We start from the raw sequence: 15,091 nt of genomic DNA, 5'->3' as shown, positions 1-15,091 counted from the left end.
GGGAAGGGATGCAGGCGGGGACCGGACTTCTGCAGGAGGCGGGGAGAGCAGCAGACTGACACTAGAGAGATAAACACAGCCAGCTCTGACAAGCTGTTTGTCAGCAGCGTGGCCGTGATTTATGAGGGATTGCAGAGTGCAGGGGGACCTTAGGGGGGTTTGGGATACCTACAGAGGCTGGACTGTATAGGCAGATCCAGCCTCTGTATGCAGATAACATTCTTCAAACCCACCTCGGGTTCTCTTTAAAAGCTGGATTGTCAGCCACAAAATCCAATTCCATTTACCCACTGCTCTGTGTTTGTGTAGTCTACATCCTGACTCTGCATTCCAATATAATCATAAATGTTTCTGCTGTAGTGAATCTTATCGCAAGAGTTTTCAGTAGTGGGGAGATGTGTGAGCTGCGAGGGGGCATTGGCTAGGAGTTTGGCTGCTGCATTCTGTATCAGTTGTAAGGGGCAAATGAGAGAGAACACAGAGATAGGGATGATCGCTGGATTCCGCGGAATTAAGATTTCCGCGATTCCGGCCGGAATTTGGTGATTCCGGTTCCGATGCGACGCTATGGCGGAATTTCCGTGGAAAAATGTGGAATTCCGCGGAATGCAATATTTTTTTTGCCACCAAACGGATTTCTGCTTGACAGACTTACAAATTCCACCCAAACTTTCCATCCCTCTTCCTCCCTCCTCCTGTTTTGTCTTGTCTTCCAGTAGAAGGGTGTATTGAAGTGTGTAGTGTTGGTGGTATAATGGTGAGGATAGCTGCCTTCAAAGCGATAGGCCTGGGTTCGATTCCTGGCCAATGTATGTGAGTTGGCTTTTGACATCCTACAAATCCCTAAGCAAGCTCATTTTTCTCTTGGGTATATCACAATGGTACATGCTAGCCGGGCTTCAGCATGTAGTGTTGGTGGTGGTATAGCGGTGAGGAGAGCTGCCTTCCAAGCACTAGACCTGGGTTCAATTCCTGGCCAAAATATGTGAGCTGGCTTTTGACATCCTACAAATCCCTGGAAGACAAGACAAGACAGGAGGAGGAAAAAGGACCAGGGGAACAGGTGCTATGGATAGTGTAATGGTTAAGGGCTCTGCCTCTGACACAGGAGACCTGGGTTCAAATCTAGGCTCTGCCTGTTCAGTAAGCCAGCACCTATTTCAGTACGGAGTTTCTTGGGCAAGTCTCCTTAACCCTGCTACTGCCTACTGAGTGCGCTCTAGTGGCTGCCTCGCAAGCGCTTTGAGTCCGACAGGTGAAAGGCGCTATACAAATACTGCCATTATTATTATTATTATTATTTAGCATAAACAAGGTTTCATTTGCGATTACTTTAATTTTTCTGCTGGAATGCAGAATTCCGTGGAATTTCGCAAAATTCCGGCGGAAATGTCATAGCGACGGAATTTAGCGCTGGCGGAATCCGCGAATTCCGGCCGAACCGAATTTGCTCTTTCCGATCATCCCTGCTGAGAGCCCAATATAGTGCAGTATGTACTGGATTGATGTGAGTGATGAGAGGCCAGTATGTAAAGTTATACTCACAAACATGGGTTACCACTAAAGCAACCACTGCAGATGCAGGTGGGGAGATTAGACCTGTTCCCACTCAGGATTAAAGGGACTCCGAGCTCACAATAAAAAAGAAAGTTGAACTCACCTGGGGCTTTCTCCAGCCCAGTGCTGGTCGGGAGGTCCCACGACGGCGTCCTGGCTCCTCTCCAACACCCCGATCCGGAATGGCTGACAGGCCGCAGCCCGGGCGACACTCTCCCGAGTGTCGGGCTGCTCCTTCCGCGTATGACGCGGATGACGTCACACGCCGGCCGCCTCGCGTCATTACGGCGGCCGGCGTGAAAGTACTGCGCATGCGCGATTAAAGCGCGCATGCGCAGTACTTTCACGCCGGCCGCCGTGATGACGCGAGGCGGCCGGCGTGTGACGTCATCCGCGTCATACGCGGAAGGAGCAGCCCGACACTCGGGAGAGTGTCGCCCGGGCTGCGGCCTGTCAGCCATTCCGGATCGGGGTGTTGGAGAGGAGCCAGGACGCCGTCGTGGGACCTCCCGACCAGCACTGGGCTGGAGAAAGCCCCAGGTGAGTTCAACTTTCTTTTTTATTGTGAGCTCGGAGTCCCTTTAAGAAGTCGTTCTCTGTAGATCTGGAAACAAGGGGTTAGCACCCTTCCACATGGGTGGACTCAAACAATGTGGAAATGAACAGAGGCGCCAAACGGATAAAAGTAGCTAAAAGTTTAAAAAAAAAATCAGGGCAGGCAATGGTGGACTTATCTCCTCCAAGCAGCCACAAAAACAGGTTGATAATATATCAACAAGCAAATGTCTTTATATATAAACACAAAAGGGTCAAAGCAACGTATTTCGCAGGTGTGGCCCCGCTTCATCAGGCAATAGGGGATGGAGCATACAGCAACAAGTGTCTTTGACTCAGCCTAGCGCCTTTGTCATAGTTGTAAGGTGCGCAGAACCTTATCTAGGGATCCGACGATTGTAGTAGTGCTGCACACTGAATAGGGACTGTCTACAAATCTTTGTCTACAAAACTTTCTATGATTCATTATCAGTGGCTGAGCAGATGCAGTCATTAGAACAATTGTGCAAAGACCAGAAAGCTTTTTCTCTCCATGCCCTCAGTTTTCAGTCTCTCAGGGACAGGGAAAATAAATTTCTTTCCCCACAGGGCCCCCTTCGGCTTCTGGCCCCCCCTGTGGCAGCATCCCTTGCAGGGTCTATTGTTACGCCCCTGTTTCTGATGCTGAACCAGAAAAATTACCATAAAAGTGGGTATCCTGAATAATGGACTGCATTTTACTATATGTCACTACGTAGTACGCAGAACTAGGGTTGCTCGTAATGAGCAAACTACGATTATGTTTAATTACGTGTCATTTTCCGCAATTACGCGTAGCAGAATTACGTATTTTTGACCAGCTTTCACCTACGGTTATCAAACGTAATTACGCATAAAATTCCAAAATGACGCGTATTCTGAACGTGGTTGTATACGGACGCTTATGTCAGGATGCAGAAAATTGTCCACAATTATTAACAGTACATCCGTACTATCATGTGAAGTATGCGTAACAGCCGTAAATATGCATAGTGTTAGATTTTACGCGTACATTTGTAAGCGTAATTTGCAAACTTTGCATTACAATTACGATGCGTAATTACATTTGGGCGTAGTTTCTGCACCTTCAAATGAATTTGAATTATTTTTTTAGTACCATTAAATTACAACAACCGATATCCCTCGTTGATAGCAGAAGATTGGAAGAAAGTAGCGGTCAGAAACAGCACACGTTGTTATTGTCATTGTAAGTAGTGCAGGGACATAATCAGTTTAAACATGTCTGTGTAACCAGAGAACTTGGGTCTAGCCCAATCTAACAAAACTGATAAGATCTCTCCGGTCCAGATAGGCAGTCTTGTGTGTTGTGCACATCATTAGCAATGACTCTGAGAGGGTTTATTAAATGACAAGGAAACTTAATGAATAAGCCAAGAATGATCCGGAGCATTCACTACGTGCTGACAGATTAATCTGTCAATGGACGCGGCGGACGAGGTCATATTTCAAAGCGGTCTCATCCATCCATAACTTAAAGTAAGCCTTGTTGCAGGGCACAACAATACAGTTTTCAAAGTTTGTATGATCTGCCCTGAAGCGTGATCAGCTGCACGCCTTTATTTTGTCTCTGTGATGTCCCATTCCTTACATATGCCCACTTCCTGCCAGTAAAATCAATACACAGGAAGTGGGAATCATTGAGGAATGGGACTTTAACTAGTTCCCCGCCCGCGTACAGTATATCTACGCTCCTTTGGACTTCACTTCCCCGCCCGGAGCGTAGATATACGTACCCCCGCCGCTACCGCCGCTGTCCGCTCTCCCGCTCGCACTCCCGCGATCGTGCACGCCGCTGCCCGCTCGCCCGGAGATCAATGAACGGGAAAATACATTCCCGTTCGTTGATCTCTGCCCCCGCAATGATCTGCTGCTTTCGCTAAGCAGCGCGATCACTGTGAAAAAGAAAAAAAAATCCCAGCCTCTTTGTACTTCCTCCAAGCTTCCGGAAGGACGCTTGGAGGTCGCATTAAACTGTTGCCATCTTGTGGCCAAATAGTAAACTACACCCTAAACTATTTTTCACACACACATACATTACTTATACACAAAAAATTAACTCTTTACCTCCCACACTCCCCATTTTTTTTTTTGTAATTAAAAAAAAAAAAAAAATTTACAATAAAAAAAAATACATAAATAGTTACCTTAGGGACTGAACTTTTTAAATATTTATATCAGGAGGGTACAACACTGTTATTTTTTAAACTATGGGCTTGTAATTAGGGATGGACGCAAAACTGAAAAAAATGCACCTTTATTTCCAAATAAAATATTGGCGCCAAACATTGTGATAGGGACATAATTTAAATGGTTTTATAACCGGGACAAAATGGCAAATACATTTCAGGGGTTTTAATTACAGTAGCATGCATTATTTAAAAAACTATAATGGCCGAAAACTGAAAAATTATGTTTTTTTTTCCCATATGTTTTCCTATTTTCCCATTAAAACACATTTAGAATAAAATTATTCTTGGCATAATGTCCCACCTAAAGAAAGCCTAATTGGTGGCGAAAAAAACAAGATATAGTTCATTTAATTGCGATAAGTAATGATAAAGTTATAGGCGAATGAATGTAAGGAGCGCTGAAAGGAGAAAATTGCTCGGATGCTGAAGGGGTAAAACCCCTCAGTTGGGAAGTGGTTAAGATGACAAATTAAAGTTATGTAGCTAATCATGTTTTCAGCGGTGAACATACAAATATGCTTAAAGCAAACCTGAAAGAAAGAAACTGCCTTGAGGCTTGATACTTACCTTAGTAGAAGGAGGCTCTGGATAGTCTAGTTCCTGCATTCGGCCCATCGTTCCAGTGCTGTCCTCTGGGATAGCTATTTGACCCACTGGGTCACAGTGCTGGAATGACGCGCTGTTCGGAGGTATCAAGCCTGTAGGGAGTTTTCTTAGGTACATGTAGCTCTAATCCTACTAAGAAATTGTCTAAAGTCCCATTCTGTTTTCCTGTAGTGCAAGTGTTAACAAGAGTTGCTATCTATGCAAATGAGGCTGTGGGACACCTTATGGAAGTTGATCACAGCCCAATGTCCTGAAAAGTCAATAGAAGGTAAAATACTTTTATCTGGTTTAGGAAACAATGCTGATAAGAATCAACATCCCTGAGGGTGGCGGAAGGCCAAAACTGGTTGGGTTGAGAGTGGGCAATCGTTGTCTTAGCACTTTATACCTCTTTTTGTGGATGGTGTGGGGTCCTAATTGCATTAGGGCCTGGATGTGAGTACCCTACTTAATTTTATGTATGCTACAACAATTTATTATTAAAGAATTATTTATATTTGCAGGTAGTCCCCGGTTAACAAATGAGATAGGGACTGTAGGTTCGTTCTTAACCTAAATCTGTTCTTAAGTCAGAACATTGTGCCATCTCTGTCCCCTGTACCTCCTCTGTGCCCCTCTGTGCCTCCAGTGTCCCCCTCTGTGTCACCTCTGCCCTTTGTACCTGTTTATACAAGTTTAAAAGGCATTTTTTCTGTGATTTTTTTTTTACATCGATTTTCTCAAAAACTACAAGTCCAATTTGTAAAAAAAAATGTTTGACTTGTTCCCATGGAAACAGAGAATCCATGTGTGATGAACATTACGGAAAGTCATGCGTAATCGCCAAAGACTTTCGTAATGGTCCAGCCTCATTACTGTCAGTCCTGTGTAGATGTACCACAGATGTCTCTCCCCTATCTTCTGAATGAAAGCAAACCCCTCACCCACCTTCCCCCATGTCTTGCATTAGGTACAGAGAGGAATGTCACACGTGGCTGGACCTCCTGAGGAGATCATTTGCTGCCTACAGCTCATATCCAAAAACCAGGTAGAACCAGCATAGATAAGGGATTCCCTCTGAAATCTTAGAACCAAACAGAGAGAACTTTAGTGTATTTGTAATTCAAAATAGGCTTGTCACAGAAAGACAAAAAAAAAAAAAAAATTCTGATAAACCAGTTCTATCATCCACCCGAATTACAATTTTCTAACTGTTGGGGGTCAATCGGGAAACTGCTTTATTCAGCATGCGCAGACCGAATGCGGTGGACTAGGCATGTGTACCCTCATTTGATACAGGATCGCGGGCCGCTTGTGAATATAGCATTGGATTTGCGGTACGCCAATCTGGAGCGGAGTCAAGCAGATGATTAATAAATGTTACATTTTCTGCTCTGAGTCTGGGGGCTGCGACCTTGCTGACCAGGAGGTAACTCCGCCTTAACCCCACCTAGTTTGGAGGTAATCCAGCCCCAATTCTAAGATTGTATAAATCTGGGGCCAGCATTGCCCGCCTCGTCTTTCACCATTTCATCTGCTAAGGAAGAGCTTCTAGCATGCGTTCCTACAGAAGGACCGAACGCATACATTGTTCCAAGGACTCTTACCATTAATGCTTAACCACTTCACCACTGAGGGGTTTTACCCCCTGACCACCAGAGCAATTTTCACCTTTCAGCGCTCCTTCCATTCATTCGTCTATAACTTTATCATTACTTATCGCAATGACATGAACTATATCTTGTTTTTTCCGCCACCAATTAGGCTTTCTTTAGGTGGGACATTATGCCAAGAATTATTTTATTCTAAATGTGTTTTAATGGGAAAATAGGAAAAAATGTGGGAAACAATTATTATTTTTCAGTTTTCAGCCATTATAGTGTTTAAATAATGCATGCTACTGTAATTAAAACCCATGAAATGTATTTGCCCTTTTGTCCCGGTTATAAAACCGTTTAAATTATGTCCCTATCACAATGTTTGGCACCAATATTTTATTTGGAAATAAAGGTGCATTTTTTTCAGTTTTGCGTCCATCCCTAATTACAAGCCCATAGTTTATAAAGTAACAGTGTTGTACCCTCCTGACATAAATATTTAAAAAGTTCAGTCCCTAAGGTAACTATTTATGTATTTTTTTTATTGTACATTTTTTAATTTTTTTTTTAATTACAAAAAAAAAAATTGGGAGTGTGGGAGGTAATGAGTTATTTTTTTGTGTAAAAGTAATTTATTTGTATGTGAAAAATGTTTAGGGTGTAGTTTTACTATTTGGCCACAAGATGGCCACAGTAACTTTTTGTTTTAATGCGACCTCCAAGCGTCCTTCCGGACTCTTGGAGGAAGTACTAGGAGGCTGGGTAAGTGTGTTTTTTTTCACAATGATCGCGCTGCTCATCGGAGAGCAGCGGATCATTGCGGGGCTTAGATCAACGAACGGGAATGGATTTTCCCGTTCATTGATCTCCGGGCGAGCGGCGGGCGGCGTGTTTACGAGCGGGGGCGCGGGCAGCGGCGGGAGTGCGCAAAGTACGGATTTCTCCGTCCCTGGGGGTTAAAGGATGGAAAAAGGGACGGAGAAATCCGTACGGGCTCAGCCATAACTAAAGTAAGATCCTTCTAATTGTATCCTTTTTTATTTTTAGCTATGTGTCTATATGTTAATCTGTATAAATGTATGTAATGCAACTTTATTATTAAAACGTTTTAAAATCGTTATGGTTACGACCTGCTCTGAATATACACAAACGTATCTATTCTCCTGAAACCGCTACCCTGTGTTTAATAGAAGTGTACATTTATAACACATATGCTCAGATATTCAGATCTGACCCAGATTCCTGCATACTGCAAAGGGTTAACAGAGCGTTCTCGAAGTAGTAGCATAATTACAGTAGCAGGCTGTGTAACCCGCTTGGTGGCAGATCTTTGAATTGTATGTGTGTGGTGAAACCTTTGGCGTCCGAACGCTCCCTCCGCTAGTCGGTTCATCAACCTGCAAAGTCGGCTTCGTGATGAGCAAAATGACAGTGTGAGAGGATTTCTGACTCCGATCGATTGACCCGATCGCAGACCGGCCCTTGCGGTCTGTGACACCATGCCGTTCATATCGGTGAGTCGGGCATTCGTAAGTCGGGGACTACCTGTACATTATTATTATTATTATTTAGTATGTATATAGCGCCGACATATTACGCAGCGCTGTACAATGTATATATATATCTTGTCACTAACTGTCCCTCAAAGGAGCTCACAATCTAATCCCTATCATTGCCATATGTCTATATTATGTAGTGTAAGTACTGTAGTCTAGGGCCAATTTTAGGGGGAGCCAATTAACTTATCCGTATGTTTTTGGAATGTGGGAGGAAACCGGAGTGCCCGGAGGAAACCCACGCAGACACGGAGAGAACATAAAAACTCTTTGCAGATAGTGCCCTGGCTGGGATTTGAACCAGGGGCCCAGCGCTGCAAGGCGAGTGAGCTAACCACTACGCCACCGTGCTGCCCCACCACACATGAGAAAATCCCCTCATTTCCTGCACTCTTTCTGAGTAGTTATCCAAGGGACTCTTCTGTAAAGGATCAACATCCAAGATTCCATGTATGGAGAGGCAAATGGGGCGGATAGCACCACGGGTTTTGTGAGAATTCCTCTAGGCACATGCCTATTGTGCCTAATGGGAAATCCAGGCTTGACCACAAGGTTTAGTTTGGGATCTTAGCTATGTATTTTGCTCATAAAGGATATTGACGATGAGATTAAAATGACAGTCTCTGTATTTGAAGATGACACAAAGCATTGTCGTGTCATACACTTATATTGGGTGAATCCAGGTCATAAAAAGAACTGGGTGACTTTGTAGATCAGAACAACAATTAACTTCTAATGCCAGTCTGCAGCACATAAAGCTAGCAAAACTGTACATGTATTAGAAGAGGTACAAATGCCAGGGATAGAGATACGAGTCTGCCACTTTGGAGCGCTTATTCCTATATTATGATACTAGAAAGGGTTGAACGTGTGTTTTTCTCCAACTGAATTAACAACTACATAACTGTGTAATTATAGTGGAACTCTGTCTCTGAGACAGTATAATAGCATATTTTCCTCCAGTGATGTATGCATTGAAAAATCACTGTCTCTCAGAGGGGCTCACAATCTAATCCCTACCATAGTCATATGTCTATGTGTGTATCGTGTAGTGCATTTATCGTGGTCCAGAGACAATTGAGGGGAAGCCAATTAATTTAACTGTATGTTTTTGGGATGTGGGAGTAAACCGGAGTGTCCGAAGGAAACCCACACAGACACAGGGAGAACATACAAGAAGTTTTGAATCCGGATGATACATGCAGATAGCCTTGCTGTGTGTGTGTTGTGCATCCTTACCTGTCCTATGGGAGGCTATGAGAGCTTGTCCGTGGCATCCTGCTGGCTCCTGTGTATGTGAGGAAGTGATGGCAGCAGAGTTGTTGTATAATTACAAGCTTTGAATGCCAGGGCCGCGTACATTTGAATTAGCCGCTTGTTGAATTGGGCGCGATTATCGTGCTTGTTATGTAGCGGCTATAGCCGCTATATGTATCGGTTATGTGCTGTAATGGAGAAAGGAGCCTGAGCAGCAGCCGCAGGGAGGGCAGCCGACCTCTCCCTTCCTATATTGCGGCTATATGTGTATATTTAGCGTCGGAAACATTAATAGGTTATCTCGCTGTAATGGAGGGGGTGAGCCACAGAGAGGGCAGCCCGATCTCTCCCTCCCCTTCTCTCCCCGCGCCGCCCTCCCTGCTCCGTTCTAGGACTCCCAGTAATGCGCACCGACACAGGGAAGCGAAGTAAATACCTACCTCACCTCCAATTGCCGCTCACTCGCCGCCGGTCTGCTCCTCTCTGCATAGCCGCTGCTGTGTACAGCGGCTATGCAGAGAGGAGCAGACCGGCGGCGAGTGAGCGGCAATTGGAGGTGAGGTAGGTATTTACTTCGCTTCCCTGTGTCGGTGCGCATTACTGGGAGTCCTAGAACGGAGCAGGGAGGGCGGCGCGGGGAGAGAAGGGGAGGGAGAGATCGGGCTGCCCTCTCTGTGGCTCACCCCCTCCATTACAGCGAGATAACCTATTAATGTTTCCGACGCTAAATATACACATATAGCCGCAATATAGGAAGGGAGAGGTCGGCTGCCCTCCCTGCGGCCCCTCCCCCTCTATTACGATGGTGCACCTACCTATCTATATACCTCACATGCCGACTCTGCTGAGGAAACGGGCAATATCAGGAGACAATCCCTACATCTGTCCCGCAGGCTTTGATGATAATGTACAGGACAGCAGTGTCTACAAGCCTGCATATACAGTAGATCTGTATATATTATATGGAAAAGTAATGTATACAGGTCTGTGTTCACGTTGTATATCTGAGTGATGAGAACATAATTATACACGGGATATTCGTGTAGGGTTAAATGTAAATATATATCAATGTGAATCATGCAGGAAGATCAGAGATGATTAAAAGATCACACTTTTACAAACCCCTATATAAGTTCTGGATCCTGTATGTTGCTGTATTCCACCGGTGTCTGACTATTGGACGGTATCAGACATTCATTCTAAGAACTACTGCATGTTATTAAACTCGGATTCTCAGCCATAAAATGCAATTGTATACACTGATGTTTATTTATTTAGCCCCCCCCCCCCCCCTTTAGTCTTTACAGGCTAACTAATTAACAGGCCTCTAATAGGGGTTGTAAATTCTGTCACAGGCCCCCTCTACATAACAATTTCCCCCTCCATGAATCCCACCATATAAAGTGCAGGGGTTTGCCTGGCCTTGTGGAGAGCTGAGAGCTGAGCTTAGCTGCTGAGAGCTTCCGTGAGCACATTAACTCGCTACATTTTATGTTGATTTCAATACAAACCTGTTTTCAAAAGCCACACAGTTGCTTTGTAGTTGTATATGCTGGTTATCTTATGGTAGTTTACATTAAAAAAACAAAAACAAATAGCCCATTAAGGCTTGTTTGCATAAAGCTTTGTGATGATCCTGAAGACAGCCGTTATCTTGTGATGTAAAAGTGACATGCTGCAATAAGGTGAGGGTACTCTGCTCTCACCCCTCTGTACACTGTGTGTGTTTTCCAGCCAGGGGATAATCAGGGCTTCTACCTACAGAGTCGGGATTATATAGCGGCAGAGGAAAGGCAGAATACTGCAAAAAGGAATGTGGATAGTGCTGGAGGAAGAACGTTGAATAGTGTCCTGTACATTAATTATATACTGTATATAGTGTGCTTTATAATTGCCGGTAATGAATGATTTAGAATTAAAGTTAATAATTAAGGATTTGCCACTAAGGATTTTGTAGTGTACCACATGGGGAAGCAATAAGTGGCCACCATAAATAGTGTGCTATATTTTTACAATGTTACCAGTTGTGTACAATCACCTGTAATTAAATGTAATATGTTTGCTGCAGGTGTCACTTGGCATACTTTGTCCAAAGCAGTGTAACAGTGTAACTTATGAGCAAGCAGCAGTATGGTATGCATAATGTATGCACAATAAATAGGATGCTGTAGTTCCATCCCATATATTTGCCGCAATAGTGGGAATTTATGGCTATTTAAGGATCTTGTAATGTGGATGATGATCAGTAACAATTGCCGGTAATTAAGGATTTCAGGGTTCTAGTCTAGTCGCTAATGAAATACTTGTGCTGTGTGTTCAGTGACTATTCTTGGCACTAATTAAGGATTGTGAAATGTGAAATATGGGTATGCCGTATATGCTTAAAGCAGTAACTATAAATAGTGCGCAGTGTATATTGTTCAGAAATTATTTCCAATATTTCCAATAATTAATAGCGGTTATACGAATAACTGGAATAGTATTATAGGAATGGCTGGAATAGTATTATAATAATGGCAGGAATAGTATTATAGGAATGGCAGGAATAGTAAGTGATATATACTTGTGTGTTGTAACAGTGGGCATTAGAAATAGAGGTGGATACTAGCGGTTAGGACAATAATATCTGTTATTACTGTGCTTTTGGTAATAGAGAAGATTAATAATGGTTATCACAATGTTGTAAGGGAAAAGTTAGCCAGACAGTCAATTTAGTGTGCTTTTAAAATTAGAGGAGAATAATAGCGGTTACAGCAGGCACCAAAAGGCTGGCTGGTTCAAGCGGAGTGAGTTCGGTGGGCTGCTGATAGCCGAGCCCGTCAGGGTCTAGCTATCACTCCTGCTTGAAGTTGTAGCTAATAGTAAACACATAAGTGATATACACACTACATAATGTGCTTAACGAGCTGCAAGCAGGAGTGATAGCGGACACTACGGCTCAGCTATCAGCAGCCCTCCGAGGCTCAGCTTGAACCAGCCAGCCTTTGAACTGTTGTTTAACCTGAAGTGCAGGGCTGAGCTTTTGTGTTCCCCAGGCAGCTAATTGGAGTGGGCTGGTGCATAGCATTGTTATTTTACGATTATTATATAGCCGCTTGCATAATAGCTATACATCCTTATGATAGTGGAGAATAGCATCAGCCGCATAATAGTCACTACTTATAGCCGCTTTCTTTATATAGCTGTTTTTTTTAGTCTGATGACAGCGGAGAATATAGCCGCTAAATGCCCTGCTGCAGGAGAGAAGTTCCTTTGAGTTTGAGCGGCATACGCACAGCATAGCCGTTTACTGCGCCCATATCATGCAGTCTGCGCCATGAGAGAGAGATGTAGCCGATAAATACATTGGCGGAATAGCGGCGCCCATTTCAACTTGCGCTTCAATTAACTGCTCCGGCCAGGGCCACCCTGTCACCTCGTGTAACTTTACTTGTACTGTACATGGAAGTGACAGAACCACACAACTATTTACAAGTTATTATGGTTGGATCATGGTGCAGCTTGTAGTTAGAAGGTGCTAACAGCATTTCCTCACAAGAGAGCTGTCACTCGTAGGTCTGTTTATTAATTACACAGAAGTGTGATTTACGAAGCTGCAAATGTATCCTGTCCATCAGCAACCGCAAGAGGCCATGATGCGTAGAAACCACTGATCATGTGACCCCTGACCAATGAGACAACCAGGCCAAGAAAACAAAACCTCAGTAAAAAAAGAAAAAAAAAAAACACAGGTTTTTGAAAGTATGTTAACCCCTTGAGGACAAGAGGGTTATACGCCCCCTAGTGACCAGGCCCTTTTTTACAAGTCAGCACTGCGCAGCTTTCACAGTTTATTGCTTGGTCATACAACTTAGCACCCAAATGAATTTTACCCCCTTTACTTCTCACCAGAGCTGCTCAAATCCAGAACCGGGAGACATCCGGATAGTACTATCCGGATATCTCCCAGTTACCTGTGGGCGGGAGTCAATCTTACCTGTCTGACTTCTTCTTCGGTCCGTCCCTCGGCACCTCCCACGATGCGGTCCAAGCAGCGGTCACGTGATTACAAACACTTCCTCCTTCCGGGTTGAAGAAGGAAGTGTTTGTAATCACGTGACGCGCGTGTGGTGCGCATTGTGGGAGGCGCTGAGGGACGGACGAAGAAGAACAGCTAAGATTGACCCCCGCCCACCCCGCAAAGGTAACTGGGAGATATCCGGATAGCAACTATCCAGATGTCACCCGGTTCCGGATTTGAGCAGCACTACTTCTCACTAATAGAGCTTTCTTTTGCTGCTATTTGATTGCTGCTGCAATTTTTTAGTTTTTCTTTAAATAAATGAAAAAGTTGCATTTTTTTAAATATATTTTTTCTTATTTCCCCCTTCCCCTTTAATTTGGCCCTAGACTACGTTACACACACAACATTATACATACATAGACATACGACTATGGTAGGGATCAGGTTGTGAGCCCCTCTGAGGGAAAGTTCAGTGACAAGGCAATTCTTTGTACAGCTCTGCACAAGATCGCAGTGCTATATAAATGGTTTATTTATATATATATATATATATATATATATATATATGTAAAGAACAGCCTGCCAGCGCCGGTTGTGGGCTGGCAGGCTGATCACTGCGGCCTGCTTTGTTTACAGACGGGAGCTCGTGCAGCTGCCGTCTAATCTCACTCCGCACAAGATGACGCCATATGGCGACGTGGAGGAACAATGGAGCCACTCTGCGGCTGCCAATCTACGTTAGGCGCTCACAGAGTGGTTAAAGAGGCCCTGTAGTGACATATTGTAGAATGCAGAAAATTATTCATGATACCCACTTTTCATATTAATTATCCTGGATTCAACATTAGAAACACTTCCTACAGCTATATATTGTTGTATACTGATATGTAGCCTCGTCCTCCCAGTGATGTCACACCCTAGGCTGTTTAGTTATGTGGAATTCTACTCCCACAGCATTCTGGGAGATCAGGTATATTTTGTACTGGCTTCAGGATTCTCAGAAACATTCTGCAGAGATCACCTGACAGGACTAAAGATGTCACCACTTTGACACATTTGAGAATGTAAATCAGGGTGAAAGATTTTACAATGGGGAAAAACGATTATAGATCAATATTGTAAAAAAAAATAAAAATAAGCAGTTGTATTCATTATGTTATTTTTCACTGCAGTTGTTCTTCAATAAAATCCAGGTCTATTTTCCAGTTGTTGTTGCTGATTAATCTCAGAATGCTGCCTCTGCCATTCTCACTCTTTGTTTACCCAACTAACCAGTGGCATAGCTAGAGATCATTGGGTCCCATAGCCAGGGGCGTTGCTAGGATCCTAAGAGATCCAGGGCACTTTTAGGCCAACTGAAAAATGGGCGGGACTACGCACCAGAATGTGGGTGTGGCCATGGGTGGAGCCAAATGTACGTGAACTTAACAGCGGTCTAAGTAGGCCTGCTCGGCAAAATGTTGGATAAAGCCCCCCATCTACATTAATACAATAAATAAATGCAACATATCACATAAATAAGCAGTGTCACTTAAACATAACTTGGTAGAATTAACAGGCTTCTGTGCTGGCTGGTCCGGCTTTCTGCTAGGCAGGCTGGCCTGCTGCCAGGTTATCTGGAAGTTCCCCCATAGCATTGCCGGACCTTCTTGTGGACCCCTTCCCATGCTCCCACAGGCCTCCCAATGAGGCACCGCAACTCCCAGCATGCCCCCATAGAAGAACTACAGTTCCCTGCATGCCCCCATAAGG

General features: G+C 44.0%; 1 protein-coding gene across 2 annotated transcripts in view; it reads right to left on the bottom strand.

The window, feature by feature from the left end:
- ANO2 (anoctamin 2) overlaps positions 1-15,091 on the bottom strand; it is a 340,170-nt gene that overhangs the window by 297,317 nt on the left and 27,762 nt on the right. The gene's annotated exons all lie outside the window — the stretch shown is intronic.

This window comes from Hyperolius riggenbachi, chromosome 3, assembly GCF_040937935.1.
Source record: "Hyperolius riggenbachi isolate aHypRig1 chromosome 3, aHypRig1.pri, whole genome shotgun sequence".
Taxonomy (NCBI): domain Eukaryota; kingdom Metazoa; phylum Chordata; class Amphibia; order Anura; family Hyperoliidae; genus Hyperolius; species Hyperolius riggenbachi.
Note: the sequence above shows the minus strand (reverse complement) of the source record. Positions and strands in the feature narration are given on the sequence as shown.